Source organism: Numida meleagris, chromosome 19 (genome assembly GCF_002078875.1).
Source record: "Numida meleagris isolate 19003 breed g44 Domestic line chromosome 19, NumMel1.0, whole genome shotgun sequence".
NCBI lineage: Eukaryota > Metazoa > Chordata > Aves > Galliformes > Numididae > Numida > Numida meleagris.
In genome coordinates, this window is record NC_034427.1 from 9,224,971 (window position 1) to 9,239,161 (window position 14,191).

The following is a 14,191-nucleotide window of genomic DNA, read 5'->3' on the forward strand; positions in this document are numbered from 1 at the left end:
TTCCCCCCTCGTTGGGCTGTTGGGGAGCGCATGTGTGTGCGGTCCCGGCGCCTCCACATGTTGTGTTACACAATGTGCTAACAAGATGGAGCGGGCCGCGGCCGCGTGATGCGCGGTGACGTCTGTTCCTCTTTGTCCCCGGGCAGAGCGAGGGGCTCGGGGGGGGGCTGGCCACCTGCCCGGCTCCGTGGGGCAGAACCAGCTGGTCGCTGGTGGAGGCTGCGGCATCGCTGCTACAGCATCGGGGGAAGAAAAAGGGATGGGTTAGAAAATAGCCGGGCATTTGGGTAGGACCTACACTGGGTGATTGGGTAGGGCACACACTGCGTGTTTGGGTAGAACCTACAACGAGCGTTCGTGTAGGACATACACCGTGTGTTGGGGTAGGACATACATTGTGTGTTTGCGTAGAACTACATGCCTGTGTGGGACATACACGATGTGTTTGGGTAGGATCTACAGTGAGCATTTGGGTAGGGCATCCACTATGTGTTTGCGTAGGACCTACACTGGGTGTTTAAGTAGGACCTACAATGAGCATTCGTGTAGGACATACACTGCGTGTTTAGGTTGGACTTATACCAAGTGTTTGTGTAGGACCTACAGAGCTGGAAGGGGTGGGAGGAGAACCTTCTCAGGCAGCACGACAGCAGCTCTTATGGAAACGCGACTTCTGTCGTGCCCATGCGGTGACACCAAGGCTTGGAAAGAGAATAGGGCAGTCCCCAGCAGCCCATGGGCACCACATGGTGCCTCGGCTGAGCATCCCTTAGTGGGCATCCTGGCCCCTTTCCACCCCGGTGCCAGCCCCATGTCAGCATGGTATCACCACACTGCCACCCACAGCCCCAGGCTCCCCCATCCATCCCACCCAGGACCCATCCCCGCGCCGTGTCCCCGAGCCCTGCAGTGACGCAGACGATCAGAACAATCCTCCCGGTCCGCAGCGCCCTGGATGCAGATCCATGTACTTATATGGCCTGCGAGATGCGGTGGGACTATGACCAGCGTCTGGAAATCCAGATATGACTAGATCCCTTCATTAGTAATTTCTTGTACATGACTTTCTAGACCATAGGGATTTGTTAAATTTGCAGGAGTGTTTTCTCACAGTGCCACGGACTGGCTGCTGCCAGCATACATTGGCTCGGATCTGTCAGATCCTGTTGCCTTATATGACCCGCCGTTAATTCCGCTTTTCTTTGTATCCAGCCCTCAGCGGGGAACTCCTCGAGCAGTCTCAGCGTGGATCATGCTAAAATGGTTCCTCGGCCCTCCTGCCATAAAACAACTGCCCACACAGTGAAAGGGGGACGCGGGGGGTGGAAGGCAGCGCTCCCTCCCCACCGCCCCCTGCTCCTCTCCAGATGCTTCCTCCATTCCATCCCCGAGCTCCGGTGCCGAAGCGAAACTCATCCTATAAAACCCATCCCACGGAACTCAGCCCTACAAAACTCATCCTGCAAAACGGTCCTGGAAGGACTGGACTTTCCCCCACTGCCCCCATACCGCGGGGACAGCAGTGTCCCATGGGCGCACCCCGCTCCGTGGGTTAATCATTGGCCCCTCTGCAGGGCCCGGGGTGCCAATGGGGCTGGGGGGACTTTCCTCTCCCTGGTGACCTCTTGAAACTTTGCCCTCACTTTATGGGGGCCATAAAGGTTATTTTTTAATCGTGTCCCAGCGGGGTACCCTGTGCTGTGCAGCGGGGTCCTTGGCCTGGGGACAGCTGGCATCACTGCTCTTTGCCCTCGTGTGGGTTTGGAAGGTTGGGGTGGGTTTGGGCAAGGTATCGGGGTGCTGAGTGGCACCGTGCTGGCTGCCCTCGGCTTTGCACCTCTGTGAGCCCACATGCACATCCCAAAGCCCCAGCACTGCCTGGGCAAGATTTCCAGGTGGAAAGAGAGCAGCCACCCAAGGAGCACAGGGCATCCTGCTGAGCCTGCACTTCCCTATCAGCCACTGATAGAGACAAGGAGCCATCACGTCCCCATACAGTCCTCAGCTCTTTGCTTTTTAAATACCTGCTCGAAGCCCTCCTTTCCTTCCAGGAAGCTTTTCCTATCCGCATTTTCTCCAGCCCTTAAACATGCCCCAAACCAAAACCCATGGCGTGGGTGATATGGCAATGTGCCGTGGGCGCAGGGTTGGCTGTGCTGAAACCGCTTCTCTTTCCCTTTATTTGTATCAGTGAGAAGGACAGGGCATCCCCACTGCTCAGTGGCACAGGGTGAGGCAGGAGGTGGGAGCAGGAGGAGCCCCATGGCCATTCTGTTCCGCTATGGGGCACCCCGCTGCATATCCCAGCCCCACATCAACCACCAGCACTTGGGGACAACAGGTCAACCCCATGCATCCTTGGGGTCCCTGCAGTGGCAATCTCCTGTACTGGCCACGTGAAAAAGATGAGCCTGAGCCTGCACCACTGGGGATGGAGCATCCACTGGTCCCAGACCACAAACCCTCAGTGCCCTCTGTCCTTTATTTTGCAGACCAACACGGCACAACACAACCCCATTTTTGTGCCCGAAGGCGCTCCCTCCAACGCACCTCCTCCTATCGACGTTGCCCTGATTTCCAGCATCGTTGTGTTGAAAAATGGCAGGGAAGGGTTTGGCAACGCGGCCGCGTGCGGATTATTCAACAATTGTTTCCCATTTTGCGCCCTCGCCTGCCTCATCCTCCAGTAACAATGACGAAGAGCGGCGCGGAGCCAGCGCCCGCGGCAGGGGTGTTGAGATCAGGGACAGCACAAAAATATCTTCTCTCTGGAACAAATATTTACCAACCCTTCTGCCTTTTGTTCTTGTGGTTCTCATATTTTTTTTCCAGACATTCACTGGCAAAATGTCACATTAAACAGCAACCCAGAAACTTCGGGGTAGCTGCTTGGCTGCTCTGGGCTTTGTTTTTCTCGCGCGCTAATTGTTAATGAATTTCCAGCCATTCAAGCCAACACAAACCTGTGAGAAAAAGAACTCTGCAGCCCGATTTTGGGGCTTTACAGGGCATCGTGAAGGTTGGGCAATGCGTGCATGGTCCCAAAGCCATGGTGAGCCCAGAGCTGTCCCCATCCGGGCAGAGCCGGCAGTGCTCAGCCACATCCCGCCCCGCACCCGCATGGGGGGACCCTGCCAGCACTGGTACCACTGATGGGTTCTGGCTCCGGGGCTGCAGATGGGGGAGAGCGGGTGTTAATGTCACAGTGCTCCCCCTGGTCCCAGTACTACCGCCCCATGGGCTGCTCTGCTGCCCCACAGCAGCTGCCCTTTGATCTCTTCAAGACCCCCAAAAAGCCTTGCATCCACTTTTTATGATGGCCAAACAGGAGCGCAGGGGTCATTTATTGCACTGAAAGAAGTGGAGGGAGGAGGTGGTAGGGAGAAAAGCCTCCTGGTCCGTCAGCTCCTATTTCCTGTTAAAAATTAACCGCGGCCATAAAATCCCCAGCACACGGCGGAGCGCAGCTCAGCACCAGCCCCTACGTGGCCGCGCCACTGCCAGCATCCTGTCCCCACCTTGGAGATGGCATTGCCACCACCCACCAGCACCCGCTGCCTCCTGCCCCTCTCGCTGGGGCTGTTCCAGGCTGCCCTGCTGCTCTTCTTCGCCCTCTTCGTCACCTATGATGAGCACTCGGCTGCACCCACAAACACAGAGGACGCCGAGCATGCAGCCAAGCAGCTCCACAGCACCTTCCCCTTCTTCCAGGACATCCAGGTGATGCTGGTGGTGGGGCTGGGGCTGCTGCTGGCTTTCCTGCCCCGCTATGGGCTCAGCGCGCTGACCCACAACTTCCTCCTGCTCAACGTCTCGGCGCAGTGGGCGCTGGCGCTGCAGGGTCTGCTGCACCGCCTGCACCACGGCAAAGCGCTGCTGGGGCTCCGCAGCATGCTCAGCGCCGAGTTCGCTGCCGTCACCGTGCTCATCTCAGCGGGAGCCGTGCTGGGCAGGACGAGTCCCTGCCAGCTGCTGGCCATGGCACTCTGCGAGGTGCCCGTCTACCTGGCCAGCGAGTGGCTCATCGTCACCCGGCTGGGTGTCCTCGATGTGGGCGGCACCATCACCATCCATGTCTTCGCCTGCTACTTCGGCCTCGGCGTGTCCAAAGCGCTGTTTGGGAACGCAAAGCCAACGGTGCACCCTAAAGAGACCCCAACGCCACGCTCCGACCTCCTGGCCCTGCTGGGAGCGCTCATCCTCTGGGTGTTCTGGCCCAGCTTCGTGGCCGTGCTGTGCCAACCAGGGGATGCCCAGCACCGTGCCATCCTGCACACCCTCCTGGCTCTGAGTGCCGGTGCCGTCACCACCGTGCTGATCTCCATCCTGCTGGAGAGTGACGGCAAGCTGAGCGCGGGCCACCTGCAGAACGGCAGCCTGGCAGGCGGCGTGGCCATCGGCGCGGTGGCTGACATGCACATCACTCCAGCAGCCGCCCTGGCGCTCGGCAGCCTCTCCTCGCTGCTGTGCATCCTCGGCTTCCAGTTCCTCACCCCGCTCCTGGCAAAGAAGCTGGCGTTGCAGGACCGCTGTGGGATCCACAATCTGCATGGCTTGCCCGGCATCCTCGGCGCGGTGGCCAGTGTTGTGGCCGTTTTGGTGGGCCCCGGGGATGGCAGCGGGGTGGCAGGGCACAGGCAGGCGCAGTGGCAAGCAGCTGGGCTGGCACTGGCCCTCGGTGGCTCGCTGCTCGCCGGGATGCTGGTGGGTGCTGCACTGCGCCTGCCCTGCCTGGCCCCACCACCCGAGCCGCTGTGCTTCGAGGATGCGCTGTACTTTAAGCTCCAGGAACGGGCGGAGAGCCCCCCAGCACTGGACGGCAGCACCGAGGGAGCCCCCCTGGCCATGAAGGAGCATGTGTAGGCACCAAGTGTGGGACATTCTATGGTGTTTCCAGCGAGGGCTCATGCAGAATGCACAGCTCTGGCCGCTGAGGATGCTCCGTTGCAGCAACCTTCTGCCCCCACCCACCTCGAGGCCGCAAACCCCTGACCCCATGCAGTGCCAGGAGTCGAGCACCCATCCCTGTGGATCCACGGTCCCACAGCCCCATGGATCAGGCTTTGTGTCTGTGGATGTCTCTCCCCTGCGTGCCAACACGGGATGGCCAACGTCCCCATGCTGCCCTGCACTTCCCCACCGCATCACTGCTGAAGGGCTGGAAGTGGCAGTGGGGGATGAGATGGCCACGAGCAAAGGATTTGAGGATTTCATAAGCTACAGTGCCCTGGGTAACCCAGATTCCACCTGGGCTCCTTAGATAAATTGCACAGGGAGCTGCCTCCCTTTTTGGCCAGCACCACCCAGAGAGGTGCTCAGACAGTCAGGTTGCAACCCGTGGAACTCTCTCTACACCCCAACACCAGGGCAGGGAGAGCAGAAGGCAGCGTGGGGGTCCCTGCAGGAAGAGCAGCAGCCCCATTCCATGCAGCCAGGCCCCACTGCCACCCCACTGAGGACAAAGGCTGCGGTCCCTTGATGGCAGGCAGCACGGGGCCGCATCCTGCCTGGGGAGGGCTGTGATTCACAGCCCCCTCTCCATCTCCATGAGTCACCGCGACCCTGGCTCCATCACTGCCACAGAGACCACGTTACAGGCTCCCAAAGGGGGGTGAAGGCAGTGAAAAGCCCCCCCAGCGCCCGCTGCAGGGATGGGAGCTCCGGGCACACAGGGACCCCACTCTGAGCCCCACAGCTTGGGGCTGCATCCCCGCTGCCTCACGCGGCCCCAGGCAGAGCCGACACCAAGAGCGAGGCTGGGGAATTCGCCCTCCAATAATCACAACCAGGCTCGGCAGCCCGGGCGGGTTTGGTTAATTGTTAGAATAAAATATTGTTCAGGTCTGACAAAGGAATCCTGCCCTGCAGCCCGGCGCAGCAGAACAATGGGCCCCGGCGGAGGGTGCCGCGGGCCGAGCAGCGGGGACCGGGGCCCGAGCGCAGCCACAGTGCCCCAGCAGCACCAGCGTGGCCTCGTGGAGGTGTGCGTGGTGGGGCCATGGAGCAGAGCCTGGTCCCTTCCTCCCATCCAGCCCCCACTGAGCACGGAGGGCTACTGGAGCCTGCGCTGCCCCACGAAGCTGTGATGCCATCAGGCTCTGGAGCCGCTGCCGCTCCCACTGAGCTCAGCATTCCACTCTGCTGGTGTCCCACTGCATGGCTCCAGCTCCAGCAGGGACATGGAGGAGGGTGCATGGGGCTGGTGACTCTGGAGGGTGCAGCTACTGCCTCGGGAAACTGCTGTGCGAGATTCACATGCACACATGTGCACGCACACATGCATATCCACTTGTATGCATACATATCCTCATGCACACACAGCCCCAAAGCTACAGCCCCTTTGCTCATCACACGCAGCAGCACGGTGGTGCACAGCACAGGCCCCTCTCTGCTCCCCGTTGGGGTTTGCATGCTTTACCCACTCAGCCTCTTCGCAAACACCCCCCTCAGCTCTGAACTGCTTCCCAGCATCCCCAGCCCATCCCAGCAGGGCTGCGCCTCCTGCAGAGCACCCAGCACCACAGGCATCGCTCCACCAGCACAGCCGGGCTGCACCCAGCACCCATGGGGCCACACAGCACGCCGGGGAGAGGGCAATGTGGGCACCCGGAGCCTTGCCCACAGCTTGGTGGCACGTCCCAGCACGGGCACAATCTGGTCGGCAGATGCCTTCCAAAGCAGCAATAGCCTGGGAAGCTATGGGGGGGCTGCTCTTCCCCACTGTGGGACCCCGGGGTTTGTGCTCAGGGTTCCCAGCACAGCGCTGCTTTGGGGGCTTACAGCACCCCCAGCCCAGTGCCCACCCACCGTCTCCATATGGGAAGAGGGCTCTTGGAGCTGCTACCCCACAGCCAGGGGTGCCAGCACCCACCTGGGCCATGGCACAGCTCTGTGCAGCCCCTCTCCCCGCTGTCCCCATCCCCCGGGACCCGCTGTCCCGCAGCCGGAGCCAGGCAGAGCCGCTGCTGGGTGTGCCGCCCCGAGCCCAGCTCTCCTCCACCACCGCCTCTCTCCAAAGGATGAAGCAGTAAAATATTAACCAGAGCCCCTAGCGTTTATCACACCGTAAATCTGGGCTTTCAACAGCTTTACGATGCTGCAGGGAGATGGGAGAGAACAAAACGCTCTTCTTCTTTGTCAGACTCGGGCTGCGTGTGCCAGTGCCCCCAGCGCTCACTCCGTGCCCATATGGGGCTGACGGCCCCATCTCCGGCCCCACGTCCCCCGCCCCACTAGCACTGCAGCCCAGCACCGGGGCAGGGCGTAGGGCCCCCGACTGCAGCGGATCGGAGCCGCTGCGTTCCCAGGATGGGGACGGCTCTGCTCCATCCCGGCAGCACTTTTGCTGGGACGTGGCACCGCAAAGGGGCGAAACGTGCCCCTGCTATCGGCTCTGCAGCGACGCACCGGCCGGGTGTGCTGCCGGCTCCCAGGGTTGGGGCTGCAGCGCGCTGATCCTGGCACAGAGCAGCCAGCCCCGCAGCCCCACGCGCTGACCCCGCTCCCTGGGGCGCTGCTTGCAAAACAAGGGACGAAGGGAGGAAGCGGTGATTGCGCTGTTTGCAAAGTGCCGGGATGCAGCTGGGAAGGCGATCACTACCAGGGCATGCACACACCTGTGGGACAGCCTGGCACGTGGGTGTGCAGACACAGCCAGCTCCTTGCACGCATCCCAGCGCGGCCCACCCCGGTGCAGCGCATCTCAGCGCGGCTCATCCCACTGCAACTCGTCCCAGCCCAGCACAGCCCGGTGCAACGCATCCCGGTGCGGCATCTCTGCCCGCACCGTGCGTGTCACGTTCTTCCCCTGCACGCAGCCGCCCCGTTGCGAGGCGGAGGCTGGCGCGGTGCCGACAGGATGCCAAGCGCCTGGCACCGTGCAGGGGCCGGAGGGAGGGCGGGGAGGGCTGCAGGGAGGCAGCGGCTGCTGGAGCCACATCAGAGCAGCCCTCCCCCCCCCACCTCCCAAGCAGCCCGGAGCGTGTGGTGCTGCCCTCGAAGGAAATGCGCTCACTCCCATGTGCTGCACACTTGGGCTTGCCTCGCTGCTATTTTTATGTGACTTTTCAGGCCCGTTTCCTTTTTCCGGCTGTTTTGCTGTGATTCCACCGGCGCTTCGCCCTCGCTTTTCCCCTCCCTCCCTTAAGCCTCTTCCTTCACTCTTTCCTTCCTTTCCATGCACTCATTCCTGCCGCCGCACCGGGTTCCCTCTCCCCCCCTCCCAAGGCAGGGATTGCAGCAGCGAGACCATCGGCGCTGCAAACGCTTTCCGCGTTTCCCCGGTGTCACCTCCCTCCCCTCGCCCCGAGGACAATGACGCAGCACTGCACGCACCCACCGCACCCCGCCCCACTTCCTCCAGCAGCAGGGGCTGCGCACCCCGAAGGGGGAATCCCGAAGGTTGGACCCTCATCTTGCATCCCCCCCCCTCCGACACACGCACGCACACACGCACGCACCGGGGCCGTGCCGGCTCGCAGCCCGTTGCTGCCACCTCGCGTCCTGCACCGCTGTCCCCGCAGGCTCCGCGCCGGAGGAGAGAGGGGTTGGGGAAACTGAGGCAGCGAGAGCAGCTTCGCCCCAGTGCCACAGTGAGGCCGGGAACCCCCCCCACCCCACGCACCCACGCAAAGCTCGGGGCTGCAGAGCTAGGAGAGGATTTATTTCTGGTCTCCCACAGCTCATAATCCTAACCAAGGGAGGGGGCACAGCCCTTAGGGCTGCACTTACCCCTAAGGGTCCCCCCCAGCCGTGCTCATGCTGCCCCTCCGTTCCCCAGATATTTATCCCACTGCCCCCCATCACACAGCCGGGGGCCCAGGGCAGCTCTCCAAGTCTCAGAGCCACTCGCACTGGGGACGCACGTTCTTCTGCCCACAGATACACAGCACGGCGGTGCCAGCAGAACCCTCAGCCCAGCGGGGCACGCTGTCCTCTTTCTGCCCTGGAAAGCAGCTGGTGTCCCCACAAGGCAGCAGGGTGAGGGGACGCGGGGCGAGGAGCAGCACAGAAATCACTGCGCCTCATTTTTCTGCACTTCCCCCAGTTCTTCTTCCCCAGGTTTCGGGTTGTGCCCCGTGTGCGGTCCCTGGGTGCCACAGGGGCCAGGAGGAAGTCGACCCAGGCACCCGCCCGTATCTGCTGCCCCAGCCGTGGGAGCCGGTTCACCCCAGGGTTCGATGCAGGATGCCAGCAGCCATGAACCCAGAGCACGGGGGGCTCTGCGCTGCCCCCGGATGCGGGACGAGGTGTCGGGGCGTCCGCTATGAGTCCCGGGGGGCCACGTGCAGCGCGTTGAGCTTCTCCCAGCACGTGGCCAGCCTCTGTGCCTTCCGTGCGATCTCCTTCAGCTGCTGCCTCCTGCGGCGCGGCTGCGGCGGGGGGCGCGGGGGGATCTGCTGGGGGTGAGGGAGTCAGGCGTGGGCACAGCAGCCACCGCCACATGGATGGTGGTTGGATGCCGGCCCCACGCACGCAGGGGTTACATGATGCAGGATGGGGTGCCCAAACCACCCACGGGCACAGCAAGCATGAGCCCTACGGAGAGCGCAGGGATGCAGCAGAGCAAAGCCTCCCTGCAGCACCCACCCCACGGCACATCCCCATGCAGGGCAGCAGGTGGCTTCCCAGCAGCACGCTGACATGCGCCCAGCGTTAACCCAAGCTGAGTGCAGCAGGGATGTGACCCCAGCACCTCACCAGGCAGAGCTGGAAGCACCCTGGGGCTTCCCCGCTGGTTAATGAGTTCTTTGTGGTAGGAGATCCTCCCCTGCTGGGATTTCCCCAACAGAGCCCTGGGGATGCCCAGAGTGATGCTTTGGGTCCAAATCGCAGGTTTTGTCCACGAGCACAAGACCGGAGCATCCACCCACCCACCAGGACCACTTGCTGGGTGCAGCCTCCAGCCCAGGGCCGGGCAGGTGAAAGCTCTCAGAGCTGTGCCCGCAGCATAAACCCAGCGCAGCCCTTCACCCTCGGGGATGCTGCAGAGAGAGCCCAGAGATTCCTCGTGCACAGCGGTGGCAAACTGGGAGCCAGGGGGCGATGGAGAAGGGGTAATGCTCTCACCTTGCCGATCCGCCGGCAGTTCTCCCGGAGCACGAACTCGGTGTCCCGGACCACCTTCCACACCGCCGCCTCCTCGGGGCCCCGCAGCGCGTCGCCCGCCACGTCCCGCAGCGACATGCTGATGTTGTAGATGGACTGCAGGATCCTCTGGTCCTGGAGAGGGAGAAGGGAGAGCAGGCGGGGAGGGGGCTCGACGGCTCAGCCCACAATGTGCCCCAGCCCTGGAGCTCACCTTGTCAGAGCGGCACACCGGCCCGGCCCGACTGCTCCTCTCTGCCGACCCGCTCAGGTTTTTCTGCAGAAATAAAGCAACGAGTGCATCGGGCACCATGAAGCACTGCTGCATTCCACGTGGGGCAGGAGTTGTGCACCGAAGCACAGCGCTCTCCCCACCACCCTGCAGTTACGCTTAAGGTCCCTTCCAACCCAAACCGTTCTGTGACCCCCCCTCACCGCGCTCACCAGGTTCTGGATCTCGTGGAAGATGACGGCGCGGTACTGCCGCAGGATCCTGGCGATGCTGCACCTCCAGCCCCTGCCCAGCACAGTGGCGAGCAGCAGCAGCAGCACGGCGCAGGAGAGGGCCCTGGGGAGAAGCTGTGCAGGGAAGGGCTCGGCGTCAGCCACGGGAGAGCCTGGGGGGGAAGGAAGGCTCGGGGACACCAGGCAGACTTGTCCCCTCTTTTACAAATGCAGCATGCAAGTGGGAGAGCAACCGCATCCTCCCTGCAAAGCCATCACCTCCTGCAGCCATCGCTCTGCTTTCAGCCCTCCTCACGACCCCAAAGCAGTGCCAGCAGCCGGGCACACAGCACGGAGATGTGGGAGCTCTGTGCACCCACAGGGCCTGTCCCCACGCTCTCTGCCCCAGCACGGTCCCCCTCCGGGTCCCCAAAGCCAATGGGAGCTGAAAGGGCCATGTCCTAAGGCAAAGCGAGGCTGCAGCTTGCCCACCAACAAACCCGTGCAGCTCGAAGCAAACAGCTCCAGGCTGCTTGGGAAGATGCTCCCTGCCATTCCACAAAACCTAGAGCAGCCTCACCGCTCACAGCCTTCCCGGCAGAGCGGGGAAACCCAAACGCCGACACCTGAGCTCACCGGGAACTGTGCACCCGGACACTGTGTGGGATGAGCTCAGGTGCTTTGAAGGAAAGTTGAAGGAAAGCCAGCGCAGCCTCGGATGACCGGGACCGGGGATATCTGAGCAGCAGGGTGAGGATGGGAAGCACCGTGCACGCTCAGCATCTGCCATGAAAGAAAGTTGGTGGTCCCGCTCCCCTACGCAGCAACAGCGGCACCACTATGGGACGGCACAGCGCTTGGGGCCCGTCCTGGCAGCGGGCATTGCTACCTGCTCCCGTCTGCAGCAAACACCCCCGCCGGCCCCAGCTTTTCCTCAGCTCCAGGTGTCAGGTCTGGGCAGGCAGAGAGCAGCTCAGCGCCCTTCAAAACACAGCCCCTGTGCTGCAGCCAAAGCGCACGCGGTAGGCAGGGTTCCATCTGCAGCTCAGGGCCTGGGTTTCCCCTCTGCTTTCTGGATCTCCGTGTCAGGTGCTATTCAATGAAGAAACCCTCCAGGTTTCCACTCCTGAAACCTTACACCTGCTCCATGCTCCCCCCTGGACAAAAGGCTGCTCCTGGCTCTAAAGAGCCCATCCCACCCCCACGCTCCCGAAGCTCAGCAGGAGCAAGGGGAGCGCAACGCAATGCAATGTGCAAACCCAGTGTGGTGCAAGGCCACAGACCTACAGACAGCAATGCACAGAACCCAGGGTGTAACTCCCCAGGGTCACAGAGGAGAATGCTGCTTCCATGAGGACGGTCTGTCCAAAGTCCAAAGCTGCTCTCAGGAAGCCTCTGCCGCCAGGAAGACAAGGCCACGTAATTTTGCTCAAACCATTAAGCCAGCAATGACTTCCCTGAAGTGCCTTATTAAACAACTGGGACCAAATTCCAGGAGAAAGCGCAGCATTTACAGCATTTCCAGGCAGCCCAGCCTGGCACAGGGGGGTCCAAGAGCAGAGCAAGCAGCAGGACAGGAACCAAGAGGCCTCTATGGGTGCTTCCCGCTGCCCACGCAGCAGCAAAGCGTGCTGCTTCCCTCCCTTCTGCACGGGGAAAACATGTCTGGCTGCTGCTCTGGGGTTGCCCCTCCTCCCTTCGGTGCCAGGAGGGCCAGCACTGCCCGCACATCGGGGCTGCTGTGGGGCTTGCTCCCTTCCTACAGGAGGGAAACGCAGGGAGTATGGCTGCGGGACAGAGCTAATCTCTTCCCCAGCTCTAATCCTCCAACAAATACACAGAGATAAGGGAAATCACCAGCAGTGATACAGCAGCTCCGGGTGGCACTCACGCTACCCTCGGCCACCTGAGCAGCACAAAGGCACCGCGGTCCTTCGGTGCTTCCAGCCCGGGGGTCCCTGCCCCATCCCCTCCGAAGGGGCCCCGCACAGGACCAGCCCCACGTCCAACCCCGCCAGGTCCAAGCCGCAGCCCAGCCCCGGCCGGACCAGCCCTCCCCGCCAGCTCCACGCCCTCCCGGCCAGTCCAGCCCCGAGCTCCATCCCGAGCGGACCCTCGCAGCAGGACCCGACCCATCCCCATCCCGACCCATTCCAACCAGTCCAAGCCCCCCTCTCTAAGCCAGCACGACCCCATCCAGACCGCTCCAAGCCCTTTCCAGTCGCACCGGTCCCTACCCCAGCTGCTCCAAGCCCTATCCCCCAACCATACCCCCACAATTCCCCAACCTCATCCCAACCTCCTCGAATCCCATCCCATCCCACTCCCTTCAGCTCCAAAGCCCAGCAGCACACGGGGGCTCTGACCCATCGCCCCTCCAAGCACCGCACTCACCATGGAGCCCCGCAGGCGCTGGGGGCCCCCCAGGTTGGCCCCACGTCGCGTCCTGCTCCGCCAGGGCTGGCGGTTTGAACTTGGCTCCACGCACGGGGCTGCGGTGGGAGGGGACGGGCCCGGCCCCATGCCGCGGGGGGAGCGTCGCGGCCGCAGCACCGCCAGCCCAGCCCCGGGGCTCCCCGCTGCCGCCCCCGGCGCCCGGCCCGCAGCACGCGGACCCCAGCGCGGCTCAACCAGGGGGAAGCCGGGGAAGGAAAGGAGACGTCTCCGGGCTCGAGGCAGAGCCGGCGGCTGCTCGCACCGAGAGATCGCGGCTGTGAGGTCAGGGTCCGGGTGGCTGCTCTGCCCCCAAAAGGCCCCGAGCAGGTGAGCGGGGAAGCGCGGGGCGGTTTCATCCCCACGGATGCTGGAAGCGACACGCGTGCATCCAGCACGGCAGAACCGGGGCTGCTCTTCCATGCCGGGACAGCAACAAAGCCCGGGGACGCACACGGCCCTGAGTTCGCATTTGGAATTTAATCCTGCCCAATTCACAGCCTGAAGTGCGACGAGCCCAGGTTAGCAGTTCCAGCTGCTGGAACACCCGCACGCACCGCGATGCCGGGTGTTTTCAGTGAGCAAAACGCCCTCCTGTTCCCCCTCTGCATTCCGAGCGGGGACATCAATGCCAGCACACGAATCCAGGCTGAGAACTCTGCCCTGACTCCAGGTTTCAGTTGGTTTGGTGCAGGACGGGATGGAAGGCACCCGACTCACACAGCGCTGCACTAGGACGAGATAAAGCAAAGAGCTCAACAGTCCTGCTCACACGTGCCAGGCTGAGAAGCCGGAGACAACAGAACAGGAAAATGTTCCACCACGCAAAGTGGGAATACACAAGAACATACCATTGGAGACAGGACCCATATAACTTGTTTATTGAGCTCTATATATAGATAAATTTTGTGGGCTTAAAAAACACAAAGACGTCTACAAGCGTTCGAGGGCTCTAAGATGGATGATCCCATTTATCTGTCAAACAGAAGAGAATGTAAAAGCCCTGGCCACAAGACGCAGTGAGCAGGCAGGGCAAGGGGAGCCCAGTGCCCAGGGGGAGGATGCAGCCTCCCAACCAGCCACTCCTCAGCCAGCCCAGCCCTTCCCTTGCATTTTCCCAGTTCCAGGGCACTCGGGCAGTCAAACCCTTCGAGGTGATGCTGACGCCCAAGTGAGGGGCAGGGGAAGCCTCTGATCTTGACACACTGACCACACGGCTCAGGTGAGA

The 14,191-nt window shown here is 62.4% G+C and overlaps 1 pseudogene; it reads left to right on the forward strand.

Annotated features, from left to right (window-relative positions):
- LOC110408459 lies at positions 3,326-7,055 on the forward strand (annotated as a pseudogene).